Source organism: Leuresthes tenuis, unplaced genomic scaffold (assembly GCF_036924035.1).
Source record: "Leuresthes tenuis unplaced genomic scaffold, fLeuTen1.0.hap1 SCAF_1, whole genome shotgun sequence".
Lineage (NCBI taxonomy): Eukaryota > Metazoa > Chordata > Actinopteri > Atheriniformes > Atherinopsidae > Leuresthes > Leuresthes tenuis.
The window spans coordinates 7,742,827-7,760,326 of NW_027325355.1; the positions used below are offsets into that span (position 1 = coordinate 7,742,827).

At 46.3% G+C, this 17,500-nt stretch overlaps 1 protein-coding gene, 27 non-coding genes and 18 pseudogenes across 28 annotated transcripts in view; 45 read left to right on the forward strand and 1 right to left on the reverse strand.

The window, feature by feature from the left end:
• LOC140291582 (NLR family CARD domain-containing protein 3-like) overlaps window positions 1–17,500 on the reverse strand; it is a 531,700-nt gene that overhangs the window by 345,889 nt on the left and 168,311 nt on the right. The gene's annotated exons all lie outside the window — the stretch shown is intronic.
• LOC140297240 (5S ribosomal RNA) lies at window positions 100–218 on the forward strand (annotated as a pseudogene).
• LOC140297699 (5S ribosomal RNA) lies at window positions 485–603 on the forward strand. Its single transcript, XR_011913411.1, has one exon. It is a non-coding gene; the product is annotated as a 5S ribosomal RNA (ribosomal RNA).
• LOC140300422 (5S ribosomal RNA) lies at window positions 873–991 on the forward strand (annotated as a pseudogene).
• On the forward strand, window positions 1,261–1,379 carry LOC140297251 (5S ribosomal RNA; annotated as a pseudogene).
• On the forward strand, window positions 1,646–1,764 carry LOC140277714 (5S ribosomal RNA; annotated as a pseudogene).
• LOC140302947 (5S ribosomal RNA) lies at window positions 2,034–2,152 on the forward strand (annotated as a pseudogene).
• On the forward strand, window positions 2,422–2,540 carry LOC140300225 (5S ribosomal RNA; annotated as a pseudogene).
• On the forward strand, window positions 2,810–2,928 carry LOC140305809 (5S ribosomal RNA; annotated as a pseudogene).
• On the forward strand, window positions 3,195–3,313 carry LOC140300745 (5S ribosomal RNA; annotated as a pseudogene).
• LOC140300456 (5S ribosomal RNA) lies at window positions 3,583–3,701 on the forward strand. The gene has a single exon (XR_011914833.1). It is a non-coding gene; the product is annotated as a 5S ribosomal RNA (ribosomal RNA).
• Window positions 3,971–4,089, forward strand: LOC140307945 (5S ribosomal RNA). The gene has a single exon (XR_011915969.1). It is a non-coding gene; the product is annotated as a 5S ribosomal RNA (ribosomal RNA).
• Window positions 4,359–4,477, forward strand: LOC140297910 (5S ribosomal RNA). Its single transcript, XR_011913604.1, has one exon. It is a non-coding gene; the product is annotated as a 5S ribosomal RNA (ribosomal RNA).
• On the forward strand, window positions 4,744–4,862 carry LOC140297936 (5S ribosomal RNA). The gene has a single exon (XR_011913627.1). It is a non-coding gene; the product is annotated as a 5S ribosomal RNA (ribosomal RNA).
• On the forward strand, window positions 5,132–5,250 carry LOC140290340 (5S ribosomal RNA). The gene has a single exon (XR_011912344.1). It is a non-coding gene; the product is annotated as a 5S ribosomal RNA (ribosomal RNA).
• LOC140289686 (5S ribosomal RNA) lies at window positions 5,520–5,638 on the forward strand. Its single transcript, XR_011912279.1, has one exon. It is a non-coding gene; the product is annotated as a 5S ribosomal RNA (ribosomal RNA).
• On the forward strand, window positions 5,908–6,026 carry LOC140299864 (5S ribosomal RNA; annotated as a pseudogene).
• On the forward strand, window positions 6,296–6,414 carry LOC140319744 (5S ribosomal RNA). The gene has a single exon (XR_011917979.1). It is a non-coding gene; the product is annotated as a 5S ribosomal RNA (ribosomal RNA).
• LOC140290588 (5S ribosomal RNA) lies at window positions 6,684–6,802 on the forward strand. Its single transcript, XR_011912370.1, has one exon. It is a non-coding gene; the product is annotated as a 5S ribosomal RNA (ribosomal RNA).
• On the forward strand, window positions 7,069–7,187 carry LOC140297939 (5S ribosomal RNA). The gene has a single exon (XR_011913629.1). It is a non-coding gene; the product is annotated as a 5S ribosomal RNA (ribosomal RNA).
• LOC140290351 (5S ribosomal RNA) lies at window positions 7,457–7,575 on the forward strand. The gene has a single exon (XR_011912345.1). It is a non-coding gene; the product is annotated as a 5S ribosomal RNA (ribosomal RNA).
• Window positions 7,845–7,963, forward strand: LOC140289698 (5S ribosomal RNA). Its single transcript, XR_011912280.1, has one exon. It is a non-coding gene; the product is annotated as a 5S ribosomal RNA (ribosomal RNA).
• LOC140299865 (5S ribosomal RNA) lies at window positions 8,233–8,351 on the forward strand (annotated as a pseudogene).
• LOC140319805 (5S ribosomal RNA) lies at window positions 8,621–8,739 on the forward strand. The gene has a single exon (XR_011917982.1). It is a non-coding gene; the product is annotated as a 5S ribosomal RNA (ribosomal RNA).
• Window positions 9,009–9,127, forward strand: LOC140319883 (5S ribosomal RNA). Its single transcript, XR_011917988.1, has one exon. It is a non-coding gene; the product is annotated as a 5S ribosomal RNA (ribosomal RNA).
• On the forward strand, window positions 9,394–9,512 carry LOC140299548 (5S ribosomal RNA; annotated as a pseudogene).
• On the forward strand, window positions 9,782–9,900 carry LOC140292165 (5S ribosomal RNA). The gene has a single exon (XR_011912521.1). It is a non-coding gene; the product is annotated as a 5S ribosomal RNA (ribosomal RNA).
• On the forward strand, window positions 10,170–10,288 carry LOC140288422 (5S ribosomal RNA; annotated as a pseudogene).
• LOC140298639 (5S ribosomal RNA) lies at window positions 10,555–10,673 on the forward strand. The gene has a single exon (XR_011914267.1). It is a non-coding gene; the product is annotated as a 5S ribosomal RNA (ribosomal RNA).
• Window positions 10,943–11,061, forward strand: LOC140267538 (5S ribosomal RNA; annotated as a pseudogene).
• LOC140298131 (5S ribosomal RNA) lies at window positions 11,328–11,446 on the forward strand. Its single transcript, XR_011913806.1, has one exon. It is a non-coding gene; the product is annotated as a 5S ribosomal RNA (ribosomal RNA).
• LOC140298395 (5S ribosomal RNA) lies at window positions 11,716–11,834 on the forward strand. Its single transcript, XR_011914046.1, has one exon. It is a non-coding gene; the product is annotated as a 5S ribosomal RNA (ribosomal RNA).
• Window positions 12,104–12,222, forward strand: LOC140299781 (5S ribosomal RNA). Its single transcript, XR_011914766.1, has one exon. It is a non-coding gene; the product is annotated as a 5S ribosomal RNA (ribosomal RNA).
• On the forward strand, window positions 12,492–12,610 carry LOC140289582 (5S ribosomal RNA). The gene has a single exon (XR_011912269.1). It is a non-coding gene; the product is annotated as a 5S ribosomal RNA (ribosomal RNA).
• On the forward strand, window positions 12,880–12,998 carry LOC140284498 (5S ribosomal RNA). Its single transcript, XR_011910195.1, has one exon. It is a non-coding gene; the product is annotated as a 5S ribosomal RNA (ribosomal RNA).
• LOC140299794 (5S ribosomal RNA) lies at window positions 13,268–13,386 on the forward strand. The gene has a single exon (XR_011914768.1). It is a non-coding gene; the product is annotated as a 5S ribosomal RNA (ribosomal RNA).
• LOC140319970 (5S ribosomal RNA) lies at window positions 13,656–13,774 on the forward strand. The gene has a single exon (XR_011917994.1). It is a non-coding gene; the product is annotated as a 5S ribosomal RNA (ribosomal RNA).
• On the forward strand, window positions 14,044–14,162 carry LOC140297773 (5S ribosomal RNA). Its single transcript, XR_011913478.1, has one exon. It is a non-coding gene; the product is annotated as a 5S ribosomal RNA (ribosomal RNA).
• Window positions 14,432–14,550, forward strand: LOC140299866 (5S ribosomal RNA; annotated as a pseudogene).
• LOC140320043 (5S ribosomal RNA) lies at window positions 14,820–14,938 on the forward strand. The gene has a single exon (XR_011918000.1). It is a non-coding gene; the product is annotated as a 5S ribosomal RNA (ribosomal RNA).
• On the forward strand, window positions 15,208–15,326 carry LOC140320106 (5S ribosomal RNA). Its single transcript, XR_011918008.1, has one exon. It is a non-coding gene; the product is annotated as a 5S ribosomal RNA (ribosomal RNA).
• Window positions 15,593–15,711, forward strand: LOC140299872 (5S ribosomal RNA; annotated as a pseudogene).
• On the forward strand, window positions 15,981–16,099 carry LOC140276897 (5S ribosomal RNA; annotated as a pseudogene).
• Window positions 16,366–16,484, forward strand: LOC140297700 (5S ribosomal RNA). Its single transcript, XR_011913412.1, has one exon. It is a non-coding gene; the product is annotated as a 5S ribosomal RNA (ribosomal RNA).
• Window positions 16,754–16,872, forward strand: LOC140300423 (5S ribosomal RNA; annotated as a pseudogene).
• LOC140297262 (5S ribosomal RNA) lies at window positions 17,142–17,260 on the forward strand (annotated as a pseudogene).

The window sequence follows — 17,500 nt, forward strand, 5'->3', positions numbered from 1 at the left end:
GCCCACTACATATCAGCCTTTCTCTGCAATTATCTGGTTACATAGAGTAACCGTATGATTCCAGTACCTATATAATGCACATTTGTGACAGATATTGTTGCTTACGGCCACACCACCCTGAACATGCCCAACCTCATCTGATCTCGGAAGCCAAGCAGGGTTGGGCCTGGTTAGTACTTGGATGGGAGACTACTTGGGAATACCAGGTTCTGTAAGCTATTTCCCTTCTCTCTACCACCTGCATGTCTTTTGTTGCAACGTCTGATCACCCTGTGACACATGAGGAAGTTGGTCATCTTCAGCTGCTGCTTTGTTGGCAGACACGAAGTGATCTGAGAGTCTCAGTTTCAACTGCAGGTAATAATCACTTCAGGGATGAAGATGTGCCCACTACATATCAGCCTTTCTCTGCAATTATCTGGTTACATAGAGTAACTGTATGATTCCAGTACCTATATAATGCACATTTGTGACAGACATTGTTGCTTACAGTCACACCACCCTGAATATGCCCGACCTCGTCTGATCTCGGAAGCCAAGCAGGGTTGGGCCTGGTTAGTACTTGGATGGGAGACCACTTGGGAATACCAGGTGCTTTAAGCTTTTTCTCTTCTCTCTACCACCTGCATGTCTTTTGTTGCAACGTCTGATCACCCTGTGACACATGTGGAAGTTGGTCATCTTCAGCTGCTGCTGCTTTGTTGGCAGACACGAAGTGATCTGAGAGTCTCAGTTTCAACTGCAGGTAATAATCACATCAGGGATGAAGATGTGCCCACTACATATCAGCCTTTCTCTGCAATTATCTGGTTACATAGAGTAACCGTATGATTCCAGTACCTATATAATGCACATTTGTGACAGACATTGTTGCTTACAGCCACACCACCCTGAATTTGCCCGACCTCGTCTGATCTCGGAAGCCAAGCAAGGTTGGGCCTGGTTAGTACTTGGATGGGAGACCGCTTGGGAATACCAGGTCCTGTAAGCTTTTTCTCTTCTCTCTACCACATGCATGTCTTTTGTTGCAACATCTGATCACCCTGTGACACATGAGGAAGTTGGTCATCTTCAGCTGCTGCTGCTTTGTTGGCAGACACGAAGTGATCTGAGAGTCTCAGTTTCAACTGCAGGTAATAATCACGACAGGGAAGAAGATGTGCCCACTACAAGTTAGCCTTTCTCGGCAATTATCTGGTTACATAGAGGAACCGTATGATTCCAGTACCTATATAATGCACATTGTTCACAGATATTGTTGCTTACGGCCACACCACCCTGAACATGCCCAACCTCATCTGATCTCGGAAGCCAAGCAGGGTTGGGCCTGGTTAGTACTTGGATGGGAGACTACTTGGGAATACCAGGTTCTGTAAGCTATTTCCCTTCTCTCTACCACCTGCATGTCTTTTGTTGCAACGTCTGATCACCCTGTGACACATGAGGAAGTTGGTCATCTTCAGCTGCTGCTTTGTTGGCAGACACGAAGTGATCTGAGAGTCTCAGTTTCAACTGCAGGTAATAATCACTTCAGGGATGAAGATGTGCCCACTACAAGTTAGCCTTTCTTGGCAATAATCTGGTTACATAGAGGAACTGTATGATTCCAGTACCGATATAATGCACATTTGTGACAGACATTGTTGCTTACAGCCTCACCACCCTGAATATGCCCGACCTTGTCTGATCTCGGAAGCCAAGCAAGGTTGGGCCTGGTTAGTACTTGGATGGGAGACCGCTTGGGAATACCAGGTGCTTTAAGCTTTTTCTCTTCTCTCTACCACATGCATGTCTTTTGTTGCAACGTCTGATCACCCTGTGACACATGAGGAAGTTGGTCATCTTCAGCTGCTGCTGCTTTGTTGGCAGACACGAAGTGATCTGAGAGTCTCAGTTTCCGCTGGAGAGAATATTCACTACAGGGAAGAAGATGTGCCCAATACGCATCAGCCTTTCTCGGCAATTATCTGGTTACATAGAGGAACCGTATGATTCCAGTACCTATATAATGCACATTGTTCACAGATATTTTTGCTTACGGCCACACCACCCTGAATATGCCCAACCTCGTCTGATCTCAGAAGCCAAGCAGGGTTGGGCCTGGTTAGTACTTGGATGGGAGACTACTTGGGAATACCAGGTGCTGTAAGCTTTTTCTCTTCTCTCTACCACCTGCATGTCTTTTGTTGCAACGTCTGATCACCCTGTGACACATGAGGAAGTTGGTCATCTTCAGCTGCTGTTGCTTTGTAGGCAGACACGAAGTGATCTGAGAGTCTCAGTTTCAACTGCAGGTAATAATCACATCAGGGATGAAGATGTGCCCACTACATATCAGCCTTTCTCTGCAATTATCTGGTTACATAGAGTAACCGTATGATTCCAGTACCTATATAATGCACATTTGTGACAGACATTGTTGCTTACAGTCACACCACCCTGAATATGCCAGACCTCGTCTGATCTCGGAAGCCAAGCAGGGTTGGGCCTGGTTAGTACTTGGATGGGAGACCACTTGGGAATACCAGGTGCTTTAAGCTTTTTCTCTTCTCTCTACCACCTGCATGTTTTTTGTTGCAACGTCTGATCACCCTGTGACACATGTGGAAGTTGGTCATCTTCAGCTGCTGCTGCTTTGTTGGCAGACACGAAGTGATCTGAGAGTCTCAGTTTCAACTGCAGGTAATAATCACATCAGGGATGAAGATGTGCCCACTACATATCAGCCTTTCTCGGCAATTATCTGGTTACATAGAGTAACCATATGATTCCAGTACCTATATAATGCACATTTGTGACAGACATTGTTGCTTACAGCCACACCACCCTGAATATGCCCGACCTCGTCTGATCTCGGAAGCCAAGCAAGGTTGGGCCTGGTTAGTACTTGGATAAGAGACCGCTTGGGAATACCAGGTGCTGTAAGCTTTTTCTCTTCTCTCTACCACATGCATGTCTTTTGTTGCAACGTCTGATCACCCTGTGACACATGAGGAAGTTGGTCATCTTCAGCTGCTGCTTTGTTGGCAGACACGAAGTGATCTGAGAGTCTCAGTTTCAACTGCAGGTAATAATCACATCAGGGTTGAGGATGTGCCCACTACATATCAGCCTTTCTCTGCAATTATCTGGTTACATAGAGTAACCGTATGATTCCAGTACCTATATAATGCACATTGTTCACAGATACTGTTGCTTACGGCCACACCACCCTGAATATACCTGACCTCGTCTGATCTCGGAAGCCAAGCAGGGTTAGGCCTGGTTAGTACTTGGATGGGAGACTGCTTTGGAATACCAGGTGCTGTAAGCTTTTTCTCTTCTCTCTACCACCTGCATGTCTTTTGTTGCAACGTCTGATCACCATGTGACACATGAGGAAGTTGGTCATCTTCAGCTGCTGCTGCTTTGTTGGCAGACACGAAGTGATCTGAGAGTCTCAGTTTCAACTGCAGGTAATAATCACATCAGGGATGAAGATGTGCCCACTACATATCAGCCTTTCTCTGCAATTATCTGGTTACATAGAGTAACCGTATGATTCCAGTACCTATATAATGCACATTATTCACAGATATTGTTGCTTACGGCCACACCACCCTGAAAATGCCTGACCTCGTCTGATCTCGGAAGCCAAGCAGGGTTGGGCCTGGTTAGTACTTGGATGGGAGACCGCTTGGGAATACCAGGTGCTGTAAGCTTTTTCTCTTCTCTCTACCACATGCATGTCTTTTGTTGCAACGTCTGATCACCCTGTGACACATGAGGAAGTTGGTCATCTTCAGCTGCTGCTGCTTTGTTGGCAGACACGAAGTGATCTGAGAGTCTCAGTTTCAACTAAAGGTAGTAATCATATCAAGGATGAAGATATGCCCACTACATATCAGCCTTTCTTGGCAATTATCTGGTTACATAGAGTAACCGTATGATTCCAGTACCTATATAATGCACATTGTTCACAGATATTGTTGCTTACGGCCACACCACCCTGAACATGCCCGACCTCGTCTGATCTCGGAAGCCAAGCAGGGTTGGGCCTGGTTAGTACTTGGATGGGAGACTACTTGGGAATACCAGGTGCTGTAAGCTTTTTCTCTTCTCTCTAGCACCTGCATGTCTTTTGTTGCAACGTCTGATCACCCTGTGACACATGAGGAAGTTGGTCATCTTCAGCTGCTGCTGCTTTGTTGGCAGACACGAAGTGATCTGAGAGTCTCAGTTTCCGCTGGAGAGAATAATCACGACAGGGAAGAAGATGTGCCTAATACGCATCAGCCTTTCTCAGCAATTATCTGGTTACATAGAGGAACCGTATGATTCCAGTACCTATATAATGCACATTGTTCACAGATATTGTTTCTTACGGCCACACCACCCTGAACATGCCCAACCTCATCTGATCTCGGAAGCCAAGCAGGGTTGGGCCTGGTTAGTACTTGGATGGGAGACCGCTTGGGAATACCAGGTGCTGTAAGCTTTTTCTCTTCTCTCTACCACATGCATGTCTTTTGTTGCAACGTCTGATCACCCTGTGACACATGAGGAAGTTGGTCATCTTCAGCTGCTGCTTTGTTGGCAGACACGAAGTGATCTGAGAGTCTCAGTTTCAACTGCAGGTAATAATCACTTCAGGGATGAAGATGTGCCCACTACATATCAGCCTTTCTCGGCAATTATCTGGTTACATAGAGGAACTGTATGATTCCAGTACCTATATAATGCACATTTGTCACAGACATTGTTGCTTACAGCCTCACCACCCTGAATATGCCCGACCTCGTCTGATCTCGGAAGCCAAGCAAGGTTGGGCCTGGTTAGTACTTGGATGGGAGACCGCTTGGGAATACCAGGTGCTGTAAGCTTTTTCTCTTCTCTCTACCACATGCATGTCTTTTGTTGCAACGTCTGATCACCCTGTGACACATGAGGAAGTTGGTCATCTTCAGCTGCTGTTGCTTTGTAGGCAGACACGAAGTGATCTGAGAGTCTCAGTTTCAACTGCAGGTAATAATCACATCAGGGATGAAGATGTGCCCACTACATATCAGCCTTTCTCTGCAATTATCTGGTTACATAGTGTAACCGTATGATTCCAGTACCTATATAATGCACATTATTCACAGATATTGTTGCTTACGGCCACACCACCCTGAAAATGCCTGACCTCGTCTGATCTCGGAAGCCAAGCAGGGTTGGGCCTGGTTAGTACTTGGATGGGAGACTACTTGGGAATACCAGGTGCTGTAAGCTTTTTCTCTTCTCTCTACCACCTGCATGTCTTTTGTTGCAACGTCTGATCACCCTGTGACACATGTGGAAGTTGGTCATCTTCAGCTGCTGCTGCTTTGTTGGCAGACACGAAGTGATCTGAGAGTCTCAGTTTCAACTGCAGGTAATAATCACATCAGGGATGAAGATGTGCCCACTACAAGTTAGCCTTTCTCGGCAATTATCTGGTTACATAGAGGAACTGTATGATTCCAGTACCGATATAATGCACATTTGTCACAGACGTTGTTGCTTACAGCCACACCACCCTGAATATGCCCGACCTCGTCTGATCTCGGAAGCCAAGCAGGGTTGGTCCTGGTTAGTACTTGGATGGGAGACCGCTTGGGAATACCAGGTGCTGTAAGCTTTTTCTCTTCTCTCTACCACGTGCATGTCTTTTGTTGCAACGTCTGATCACCCTGTGACACATGAGGAAGTTGGTCATCTTCAGCTGCTGCTGCTTTGTCGGCAGACACAAAGTGATCTGAGAGTCTCAGTTTCCGCTGGAGAGAATAATCACGACAGGGAAGAAGATGTGCCTAATACGCATCAGCCTTTCTCAGCAATTATCTGGTTACATAGAGGAACCGTATGATTCCAGTACCTATATAATGCACATTGTTCACAGATATTGTTGCTTACGGCCACACCACCCTGAACATGCCCAACCTCATCTGATCTCGGAAGCCAAGCAGGGTTGGGCCTGGTTAGTACTTGGATGGGAGACTGCTTTGGAATACCAGGTGCTGTAAGCTTTTTCTCTTCTCTCTACCACCTGCATGTCTTTTGTTGCAACGTCTGATCACCCTGTGACACATGTGGAAGTTGGTCATCTTCAGCTGCTGCTGCTTTGTTGGCAGACACGAAGTGATCTGAGAGTCTCAGTTTCAACTACAGGTAGTAATCACATCAAGGATGAAGATATGCCCACTACATATCAGCCTTTCTTGGCAATTATCTGGTTACATAGAGGAACTGTATGATTCCAGTACCTATATAATTCACATTTGTCACAGACATTGTCGCTTACGGCCAAACCACCCTGAACATGCCCGACCTCGTCTGATCTCGGAAGCCAAGCAGGGTTGGGCCTGGTTAGTACTTGGATGGGAGACTACTTGGGAATACCAGGTGCTGTAAGCTTTTTCTCTTCTCTCTAGCACCTGCATGTCTTTTGTTGCAAAGTCTGATGACCCTGTGACACATGAGGAAGTTGGTCATCTTCAGCTGCTGCTGCTTTGTTGGCAGACACGAAGTGATCTGAGAGTCTCAGTTTCAACTACAGGTAGTAATCACATCAAGGATGAAGATATGCCCACTACATATCAGCCTTTCTTGGCAATTATCTGGTTACATAGAGGAACTGTATGATTCCAGTACCGATATAATGCACATTTGTCACAGACGTTGTTGCTTACAGCCACACCACCCTGAATATGCCCAACCTCATCTGATCTCGGAAGCCAAGCAGGGTTGGGCCTGGTTAGTACTTGGATGGGAGACCGCTTGGGAATACCAGGTGCTGTAAGCTTTTTCTCTTCTCTCTACCACATGCATGTCTTTTGTTGCAACGTCTGATCACCCTGTGACACATGAGGAAGTTGGTCATCTTCAGCTGCTGCTTTGTTGGCAGACACGAAGTGATCTGAGAGTCTCAGTTTCAACTGCAGGTAATAATCACTTCAGGGATGAAGATGTGCCCACTACATATCAGCCTTTCTCGGCAATTATCTGGTTACATAGAGGAACTGTATGATTCCAGTACCTATATAATGCACATTTGTCACAGACATTGTTGCTTACAGCCTCACCACCCTGAATATGCCCGACCTCGTCTGATCTCGGAAGCCAAGCAAGGTTGGGCCTGGTTAGTACTTGGATGGGAGACCGCTTGGGAATACCAGGTGCTGTAAGCTTTTTCTCTTCTCTCTACCACATGCATGTCTTTTGTTGCAACGTCTGATCACCCTGTGACACATGAGGAAGTTGGTCATCTTCAGCTGCTGTTGCTTTGTAGGCAGACACGAAGTGATCTGAGAGTCTCAGTTTCAACTGCAGGTAATAATCACATCAGGGATGAAGATGTGCCCACTACATATCAGCTTTTCTCTGCAATTATCTGGTTACATAGTGTAACCGTATGATTCCAGTACCTATATAATGCACATTATTCACAGATATTGTTGCTTACGGCCACACCACCCTGAAAATGCCTGACCTCGTCTGATCTCGGAAGCCAAGCAGGGTTGGGCCTGGTTAGTACTTGGATGGGAGACTACTTGGGAATACCAGGTGCTGTAAGCTTTTTCTCTTCTCTCTACCACCTGCATGTCTTTTGTTGCAACGTCTGATCACCCTGTGACACATGTGGAAGTTGGTCATCTTCAGCTGCTGCTGCTTTGTTGGCAGACACGAAGTGATCTGAGAGTCTCAGTTTCAACTGCAGGTAATAATCACATCAGGGATGAAGATGTGCCCACTACAAGTTAGCCTTTCTCGGCAATTATCTGGTTACATAGAGGAACTGTATGATTCCAGTACCGATATAATGCACATTTGTCACAGACGTTGTTGCTTACAGCCACACCACCCTGAATATGCCCGACCTCGTCTGATCTCGGAAGCCAAGCAGGGTTGGTCCTGGTTAGTACTTGGATGGGAGACCGCTTGGGAATACCAGGTGCTGTAAGCTTTTTCTCTTCTCTCTACCACGTGCATGTCTTTTGTTGCAACGTCTGATCACCCTGTGACACATGAGGAAGTTGGTCATCTTCAGCTGCTGCTGCTTTGTCGGCAGACACAAAGTGATCTGAGAGTCTCAGTTTCCGCTGGAGAGAATAATCACGACAGGGAAGAAGATGTGCCTAATACGCATCAGCCTTTCTCAGCAATTATCTGGTTACATAGAGGAACCGTATGATTCCAGTACCTATATAATGCACATTGTTCACAGATATTGTTGCTTACGGCCACACCACCCTGAACATGCCCAACCTCATCTGATCTCGGAAGCCAAGCAGGGTTGGGCCTGGTTAGTACTTGGATGGGAGACTGCTTTGGAATACCAGGTGCTGTAAGCTTTTTCTCTTCTCTCTACCACCTGCATGTCTTTTGTTGCAACGTCTGATCACCCTGTGACACATGTGGAAGTTGGTCATCTTCAGCTGCTGCTGCTTTGTTGGCAGACACGAAGTGATCTGAGAGTCTCAGTTTCAACTACAGGTAGTAATCACATCAAGGATGAAGATATGCCCACTACATATCAGCCTTTCTTGGCAATTATCTGGTTACATAGAGGAACTGTATGATTCCAGTACCTATATAATTCACATTTGTCACAGACATTGTCGCTTACGGCCAAACCACCCTGAACATGCCCGACCTCGTCTGATCTCGGAAGCCAAGCAGGGTTGGGCCTGGTTAGTACTTGGATGGGAGACTACTTGGGAATACCAGGTGCTGTAAGCTTTTTCTCTTCTCTCTAGCACCTGCATGTCTTTTGTTGCAAAGTCTGATGACCCTGTGACACATGAGGAAGTTGGTCATCTTCAGCTGCTGCTGCTTTGTTGGCAGACACGAAGTGATCTGAGAGTCTCAGTTTCAACTACAGGTAGTAATCACATCAAGGATGAAGATATGCCCACTACATATCAGCCTTTCTTGGCAATTATCTGGTTACATAGAGGAACTGTATGATTCCAGTACCTATATAATTCACATTTGTCACAGACATTGTCGCTTACGGCCAAACCACCCTGAACATGCCCGACCTCGTCTGATCTCGGAAGCCAAGCAGGGTTGGGCCTGGTTAGTACTTGGATGGGAGACTACTTGGGAATACCAGGTGCTGTAAGCTTTTTCTCTTCTCTCTACCACATGCATGTCTTTTGTTGCAACGTCTGATCACCCTGTGACACATGAGGAAGTTGGTCATCTTCAGCTGCTGCTTTGTTGGCAGACACGAAGTGATCTGAGAGTCTCAGTTTCAACTGCAGGTAATAATCACATCAGGGATGAAGATGTGCCCACTACATATCAGCCTTTCTCTGCAATTATCTGGTTACATAGAGTAACCGTATGATTCCAGTACCTATATAATGCACATTTGTGACAGACATTGTTCCTTACAGCCACACCACCCTGAATTTGCCCGACCTCGTCTGATCTCGGAAGCCAAGCAAGGTTGGGCCTGGTTAGTACTTGGATGGGAGACCGCTTGGGAATACCAGGTGCTGTAAGCTTTTTCTCTTCTCTCGACCACATGCATGTCTTTTGTTGCAACATCTGATCACCCTGTGACACATGTGGAAGTTGGTCATCTTCAGCTGCCGCTGCTTTGTTGGCAGACACGAAGTTATCTGAGAGTCTCAGTTTCAACTGCAGGTAATAATCACATCAGGGATGAAGATGTGCCCACTACATATCAGCCTTTCTCGGCAATTATCTGGTTACATAGTGTAACCGTATGATTCCAGTACCTATATAATGCACATTGTTCACAGATATTGTTGCTTACGGCCACACCACCCTGAATATACCTGACCTTGTCTGATCTCGGAAGCCAAGCAGGGTTGGGCCTGGTTAGTACTTGGATGGGAGACCGCTTGGGAATACCAGGTGCTGTAAGCTTTTTCTCTTCTCTCTACCACCTGCATGTCTTTTGTTGCAACGTCTGATCACCATGTGACACATGAGGAAGTTGGTCATCTTCAGCTGCTGCTGCTTTGTCGGCAGACACGAAGTGATCTGAGAGTCTCAGTTTCCGCTGGAGAGAATAATCACGACAGGGAAGAAGATGTGCCTAATACGCATCAGCCTTTCTCAGCCATTATCTGGTTACATAGAGGAACCGTATGATTCCAGTACCTATATAATGCACATTGTTCACAGATATTGTTGCTTACGGCCACACCACCCTGAACATGCCCAACCTCATCTGATCTCGGAAGCCAAGCAGGGTAGGGACTGGTTAGTACTTGGATGGGAGACTACTTGGGAATACCAGGTTCTGTAAGCTATTTCCCTTCTCTCTACCACCTGCATGTCTTTTGTTGCAACGTCTGATCACCCTGTGACACATGAGGAAGTTGGTCATCTTCAGCTGCTGCTTTGTTGGCAGACACGAAGTGATCTGAGAGTCTCAGTTTCAACTGCAGGTAATAATCACTTCAGGGATGAAGATGTGCCCACTACATATCAGCCTTTCTCTGCAATTATCTGGTTACATAGAGTAACCGTATGATTCCAGTACCTATATAATGCACATTTGTGACAGACATTGTTGCTTACAGTCACACCACCCTGAATTTGCCCGACCTCGTCTGATCTCGGAAGCCAAGCAGGGTTGGGCCTGGTTAGTACTTGGATGGGAGACCACTTGGGAATACCAGGTGCTTTAAGCTTTTTCTCTTCTCTCTACCACCTGCATGTCTTTTGTTGCAACGTCTGATCACCCTGTGACACATGTGGAAGTTGGTCATCTTCAGCTGCTGCTGCTTTGTTGGCAGACACGAAGTGATCTGAGAGTCTCAGTTTCAACTGCACGTAATAATCACATCAGGGATGAAGATGTGCCCACTACATATCAGCCTTTCTCTGCAATTATCTGGTTACATAGAGTAACCGTATGATTCCAGTACCTATATAATGCACATTTGTGACAGATATTGTTGCTTACGGCCACACCACCCTGAACATGCCCAACCTCATCTGATCTCGGAAGCCAAGCAGGGTTGGGCCTGGTTAGTATTTGGATGGGAGACTACTTGGGAATACCAGGTTCTGTAAGCTATTTCCCTTCTCTCTACCACCTGCATGTCTTTTGTTGCAACGTCTGATCACCCTGTGACACATGAGGAAGTTGGTCATCTTCAGCTGCTGCTTTGTTGGCAGACACGAAGTGATCTGAGAGTCTCAGTTTCAACTGCAGGTAATAATCACTTCAGGGATGAAGATGTGCCCACTACATATCAGCCTTTCTCTGCAATTATCTGGTTACATAGAGTAACCGTATGATTCCAGTACCTATATAATGCACATTTGTGACAGACATTGTTGCTTACAGTCACACCACCCTGAATATGCCCGACCTCGTCTGATCTCGGAAGCCAAGCAGGGTTGGGCCTGATTAGTACTTGGATGGGAGACCACTTGGGAATACCAGGTGCTTTAAGCTTTTTCTCTTCTCTCTACCACCTGCATGTCTTTTGTTGCAACGTCTGATCACCCTGTGACACATGTGGAAGTTGGTCATCTTCAGCTGCTGCTGCTTTGTTGGCAGACACGAAGTGATCTGAGAGTCTCAGTTTCAACTGCAGGTAATAATCACATCAGGGATGAAGATGTGCCCACTACATATCAGCCTTTCTCTGCAATTATCTGGTTACATAGAGTAACCGTATGATTCCAGTACCTATATAATGCACATTTGTGACAGACATTGTTGCTTACAGCCACACCACCCTGAATTTGCCCGACCTCGTCTGATCTCGGAAGCCAAGCAAGGTTGGGCCTGGTTAGTACTTGGATGGGAGACCGCTTGGGAATACCAGGTGCTGTAAGTTTTTTCTCTTCTCTCTACCACATGCATGTCTTTTGTTGCAACGTCTGATCACCCTGTGACACATGAGGAAGTTGGTCATCTTCAGCTGCTGTTGCTTTGTAGGCAGACACGAAGTGATCTGAGAGTCTCAGTTTCAACTGCAGGTAATAATCACATCAGGGATGAAGATGTGCCCACTACATATCAGCCTTTCTCTGCAATTATCTGGTTACATAGTGTAACCGTATGATTCCAGTACCTATATAATGCACATTATTCACAGATATTGTTGCTTACGGCCACACCACCCTGAAAATGCCTGACCTCGTCTGATCTCGGAAGCCAAGCAGGGTTGGGCCAGGTTAGTACTTGGATGGGAGACCGCTTGGGAATACCAGGTGCTGTAAGCTTTTTCTCTTCTCTCTACCACATGCATGTCTTTTGTTGCAACGTCTGATCACCCTGTGACACATGAGGAAGTTGGTCATCTTCAGCTGCTGCTGCTTTGTTGGCAGACACGAAGTGATCTGAGAGTCTCAGTTTCAACTACAGGTAGTAATCACATCAAGGATGAAGATATGCCCACTACATATCAGCCTTTCTTGGCAATTATCTGGTTTCATAGAGGAACTGTATGATTCCAGTACCTATATAATTCACATTTGTCACAGACATTGTCGCTTGCGGCCAAACCACCCTGAACATGCCCGACCTCGTCTGATCTCGGAAGCCAAGCAGGGTTGGGCCTGGTTAGTACTTGGATGGGTGACTACTTGGGAATACCAGGTGCTGTAAGCTTTTTCTCTTCTCTCTACCACCTGCATGTCTTTTGTTGCAACGTCTGATCACCCTGTGACACATGTGGAAGTTGGTCATCTTCAGCTGCTGCTGCTTTGTTGGCAGACACGAAGTGATCTGAGAGTCTCAGTTTCAACTGCAGGTAATAATCACATCAGGGATGAAGATGTGCCCACTACAAGTTAGCCTTTCTCGGCAATTATCTGGTTACATAGAGGAACTGTATGATTCCAGTACCGATATAATGCACATTTGTCACAGACATTGTTGCTTACGGCCACACCACCCTGAATATGCCCGACCTCGTCTGATCTCGGAAGCCAAGCAGGGTTGGTCCTGGTTAGTACTTGGATGGGAGACCGCTTGGGAATACCAGGTGCTGTAAGCTTTTTCTCTTCTCTCTACCACGTGCATGTCTTTTGTTGCAACGTCTGATCACCCTGTGACACATGAGGAAGTTGGTCATCTTCAGCTGCTGCTGCTTTGTCGGCAGACACAAAGTGATCTGAGAGTCTCAGTTTCCGCTGGAGAGAATAATCACGACAGGGAAGAAGATGTGCCTAATACGCATCAGCCTTTCTCAGCAATTATCTGGTTACATAGAGGAACTGTATGATTCCAGTACCTATATAATGCACATTGTTCACAGATATTGTTGCTTACGGCCACACCACCCTGAAAATGCCTGACCTCGTCTGATCTCGGAAGCCAAGCAGGGTTGGGCCAGGTTAGTACTTGGATGGGAGACCGCTTGGGAATACCAGGTGCTGTAAGCTTTTTCTCTTCTCTCTACCACATGCATGTCTTTTGTTGCAACGTCTGATCACCCTGTGACACATGAGGAAGTTGGTCATCTTCAGCTGCTGCTGCTTTGTTGGCAGACACGAAGTGATCTGAGAGTCTCAGTTTCAACTACAGGTAGTAATCACATCAAGGATGAAGATATGCCCACTACATATCAGCCTTTCTTGGCAATTATCTGGTTTCATAGAGGAACTGTATGATTCCAGTACCTATATAATTCACATTTGTCACAGACATTGTCGCTTACGGCCAAACCACCCTGAACATGCCCGACCTCGTCTGATCTCGGAAGCCAAGCAGGGTTGGGCCTGGTTAGTACTTGGATGGGAGACTACTTGGGAATACCAGGTGCTGTAAGCTTTTTCTCTTCTCTCTACCACCTGCATGTCTTTTGTTGCAACGTCTGATCACCCTGTGACACATGTGGAAGTTGGTCATCTTCAGCTGCTGCTGCTTTGTTGGCAGACACGAAGTGATCTGAGAGTCTCAGTTTCAACTGCAGGTAATAATCACATCAGGGATGAAGATGTGCCCACGACAAGTTAGCCTTTCTCGGCAATTATCTGGTTACATAGAGGAACTGTATGATTCCAGTACCGATATAATGCACATTTGTCACAGACATTGTCGCTTACGGCCAAACCACCCTGAATATGCCCGACCTCGTGTGATCTCGGAAGCCAAGCAGGGTTGGTCCTGGTTAGTACTTGGATGGGAGACCGCTTGGGAATACCAGGTGCTGTAAGCTTTTTCTCTTCTCTCTACCACGTGCATGTCTTTTGTTGCAACGTCTGATCACCCTGTGACACATGAGGAAGTTGGTCATCTTCAGCTGCTGCTGCTTTGTCGGCAGACACAAAGTGATCTGAGAGTCTCAGTTTCCGCTGGAGAGAATAATCACGACAGGGAAGAAGATGTGCCTAATACGCATCAGCCTTTCTCAGCAATTATCTGGTTACATAGAGGAACTGTATGATTCCAGTACCTATATAATGCACATTGTTCACAGATATTGTTGCTTACGGCCACACCACCCTGAACATGCCCAACCTCATCTGATCTCGGAAGCCAAGCAGGGTTGGGCCTGGTTAGTACTTGGATGGGAGACTGCTTTGGAATACCAGGTGCTGTAAGCTTTTTCTCTTCTCTCTACCACCTGCATGTCTTTTGTTGCAACGTCTGATCACCCTGTGACACATGTGGAAGTTGGTCATCTTCAGCTGTTGCTGCTTTGTTGGCAGACACGAAGTGATCTGAGAGTCTCAGTTTCAACTACAGGTAGTAATCACATCAAGGATGAAGATATGCCCACTACATATCAGCCTTTCTTGGCAATTATCTGGTTACATAGAGGAACTGTATGATTCCAGTACCTATATAATTCACATTTGTCACAGACATTGTAGCTTACGGCCAAACCACCCTGAACATGCCCGACCTCGTCTGATCTCGGAAGCCAAGCAGGGTTGGGCCTGGTTAGTACTTGGATGGGAGACTACTTGGGAATACCAGGTGCTGTAAGCTTTTTCTCTTCTCTCTAGCACCTGCATGTCTTTTGTTGCAAAGTCTGATGACCCTGTGACACATGAGGAAGTTGGTCATCTTCAGCTGCTGCTGCTTTGTTGGCAGACACGAAGTGATCTGAGAGTCTCAGTTTCAACTACAGGTAGTAATCACATCAAGGATGAAGATATGCCCACTACATATCAGCCTTTCTTGGCAATTATCTGGTTACATAGAGGAACTGTATGATTCCAGTACCTATATAATTCACATTTGTCACAGACATTGTCGCTTACGGCCAAACCACCCTGAACATGCCCGACCTCGTCTGATCTCGGAAGCCAAGCAGGGTTGGGCCTGGTTAGTACTTGGATGGGAGACTACTTGGGAATACCAGGTGCTGTAAGCTTTTTCTCTTCTCTCTACCACATGCATGTCTTTTGTTGCAACGTCTGATCACCCTGTGACACATGAGGAAGTTGGTCATCTTCAGCTGCTGCTTTGTTGGCAGACACGAAGTGATCTGAGAGTCTCAGTTTCAACTGCAGGTAATAATCACATCAGGGATGAAGATGTGCCCACTACATATCAGCCTTTCTCTGCAATTATCTGGTTACATAGAGTAACCGTATGATTCCAGTACCTATATAATGCACATTTGTGACAGACATTGTTGCTTACAGTCACACCACCCTGAATTTGCCCGACCTCGTCTGATCTCGGAAGCCAAGCAGGGTTGGGCCTGGTCAGTACTTGGATGGGAGACCACTTGGGAATACCAGGTGCTTTAAGCTTTTTCTCTTCTCTCTACCACCTGCATGTCTTTTGTTGCAACGTCTGATCACCCTGTGACACATGTGGAAGTTGGTCATCTTCAGCTGCTGCTGCTTTGTTGGCAGACACGAAGTGATCTGAGAGTCTCAGTTTCAACTGCACGTAATAATCACATCAGGGATGAAGATGTGCCCACTACATATCAGCCTTTCTCTGCAATTATCTGGTTACATAGAGTAACCGTATGATTCCAGTACCTATATAATGCACATTTGTGACAGATATTGTTGCTTACGGCCACACCACCCTGAACATGCCCAACCTCATCTGATCTCGGAAGCCAAGCAGGGTTGGGCCTGGTTAGTTCTTGGATGGGAGACTACTTGGGAATACCAGGTTCTGTAAGCTATTTCCCTTCTCTCTACCACCTGCATGTCTTTTGTTGCAACGTCTGATCACCCTGTGACACATGAGGAAGTTGGTCATCTTCAGCTGCTGCTTTGTTGGCAGACACGAAGTGATCTGAGAGTCTCAGTTTCAACTGCAGGTAATAATCACTTCAGGGATGAAGATGTGCCCACTACATATCAGCCTTTCTCTGCAATTATCTGGTTACATAGAGTAACCGTATGATTCCAGTACCTATATAATGCACATTTGTGACAGACATTGTTGCTTACAGTCACACCACCCTGAATATGCCCGACCTCGTCTGATCTCGGAAGCCAAGCAGGGTTGGGCCTGGTTAGTACTTGGATGGGAGACCACTTGGGAATACCAGGTGCTTTAAGCTTTTTCTCTTCTCTCTACCACCTGCATGTCTTTTGTTGCAACGTCTGATCACCCTGTGACACATGTGGAAGTTGTTCATCTTCAGCTGCTGCTGCTTTGTTGGCAGACACGAAGTGATCTGAGAGTCTCAGTTTCAACTGCAGGTAATAATCACATCAGGGATGAAGATGTGCCCACTACATATCAGCCTTTCTCTGCAATTATCTGGTTACATAGAGTAACCGTATGATTCCAGTACCTATATAATGCACATTTGTGACAGACATTGTTGCTTACAGCCACACCACCCTGAATTTGCCCGACCTCGTCTGATCTCGGAAGCCAAGCAAGGTTGGGCCTGGTTAGTACTTGGATGGGAGACCGCTTGGGAATACCAGGTCCTGTAAGCTTTTTCTCTTCTCTCTACCACATGCATGTCTTTTGTTGCAACATCTGATCACCCTGTGACACATGAGGAAGTTGGTCATCTTCAGCTGCTGCTGCTTTGTTGGCAGACACGAAGTGATCTGAGAGTCTCAGTTTCAACTGCAGGTAATAATCACGACAGGGAAGAAGATGTGCCCACTACAAGTTAGCCTTTCTCGGCAATTATCTGGTTACATAGAGGAACCGTATGATTCCAGTACCTATATAATGCACATTGTTCACAGATATTGTTGCTTACGGCCACACCACCCTGAACATGCCCAACCTCATCTGATCTCGGAAGCCAAGCAGGGTTGGGCCTGGTTAGTACTTGGATGGGAGACTACTTGGGAATACCAGGTTCTGTAAGCTATTTCCCTTCTCTCTACCACCTGCATGTCTTTTGTTGCAACGTCTGATCACCCTGTGACACATGAGGAAGTTGGTCATCTTCAGCTGCTGCTTTGTTGGCAGACACGAAGTGATCTGAGAGTCTCAGTTTCAACTGCAGGTAATAATCACTTCAGGGATGAAGATGTGCCCACTACAAGTTAGCCTTTCTTGGCAATAATCTGGTTACATAGAGGAACTGTATGATTCCAGTACCGATAT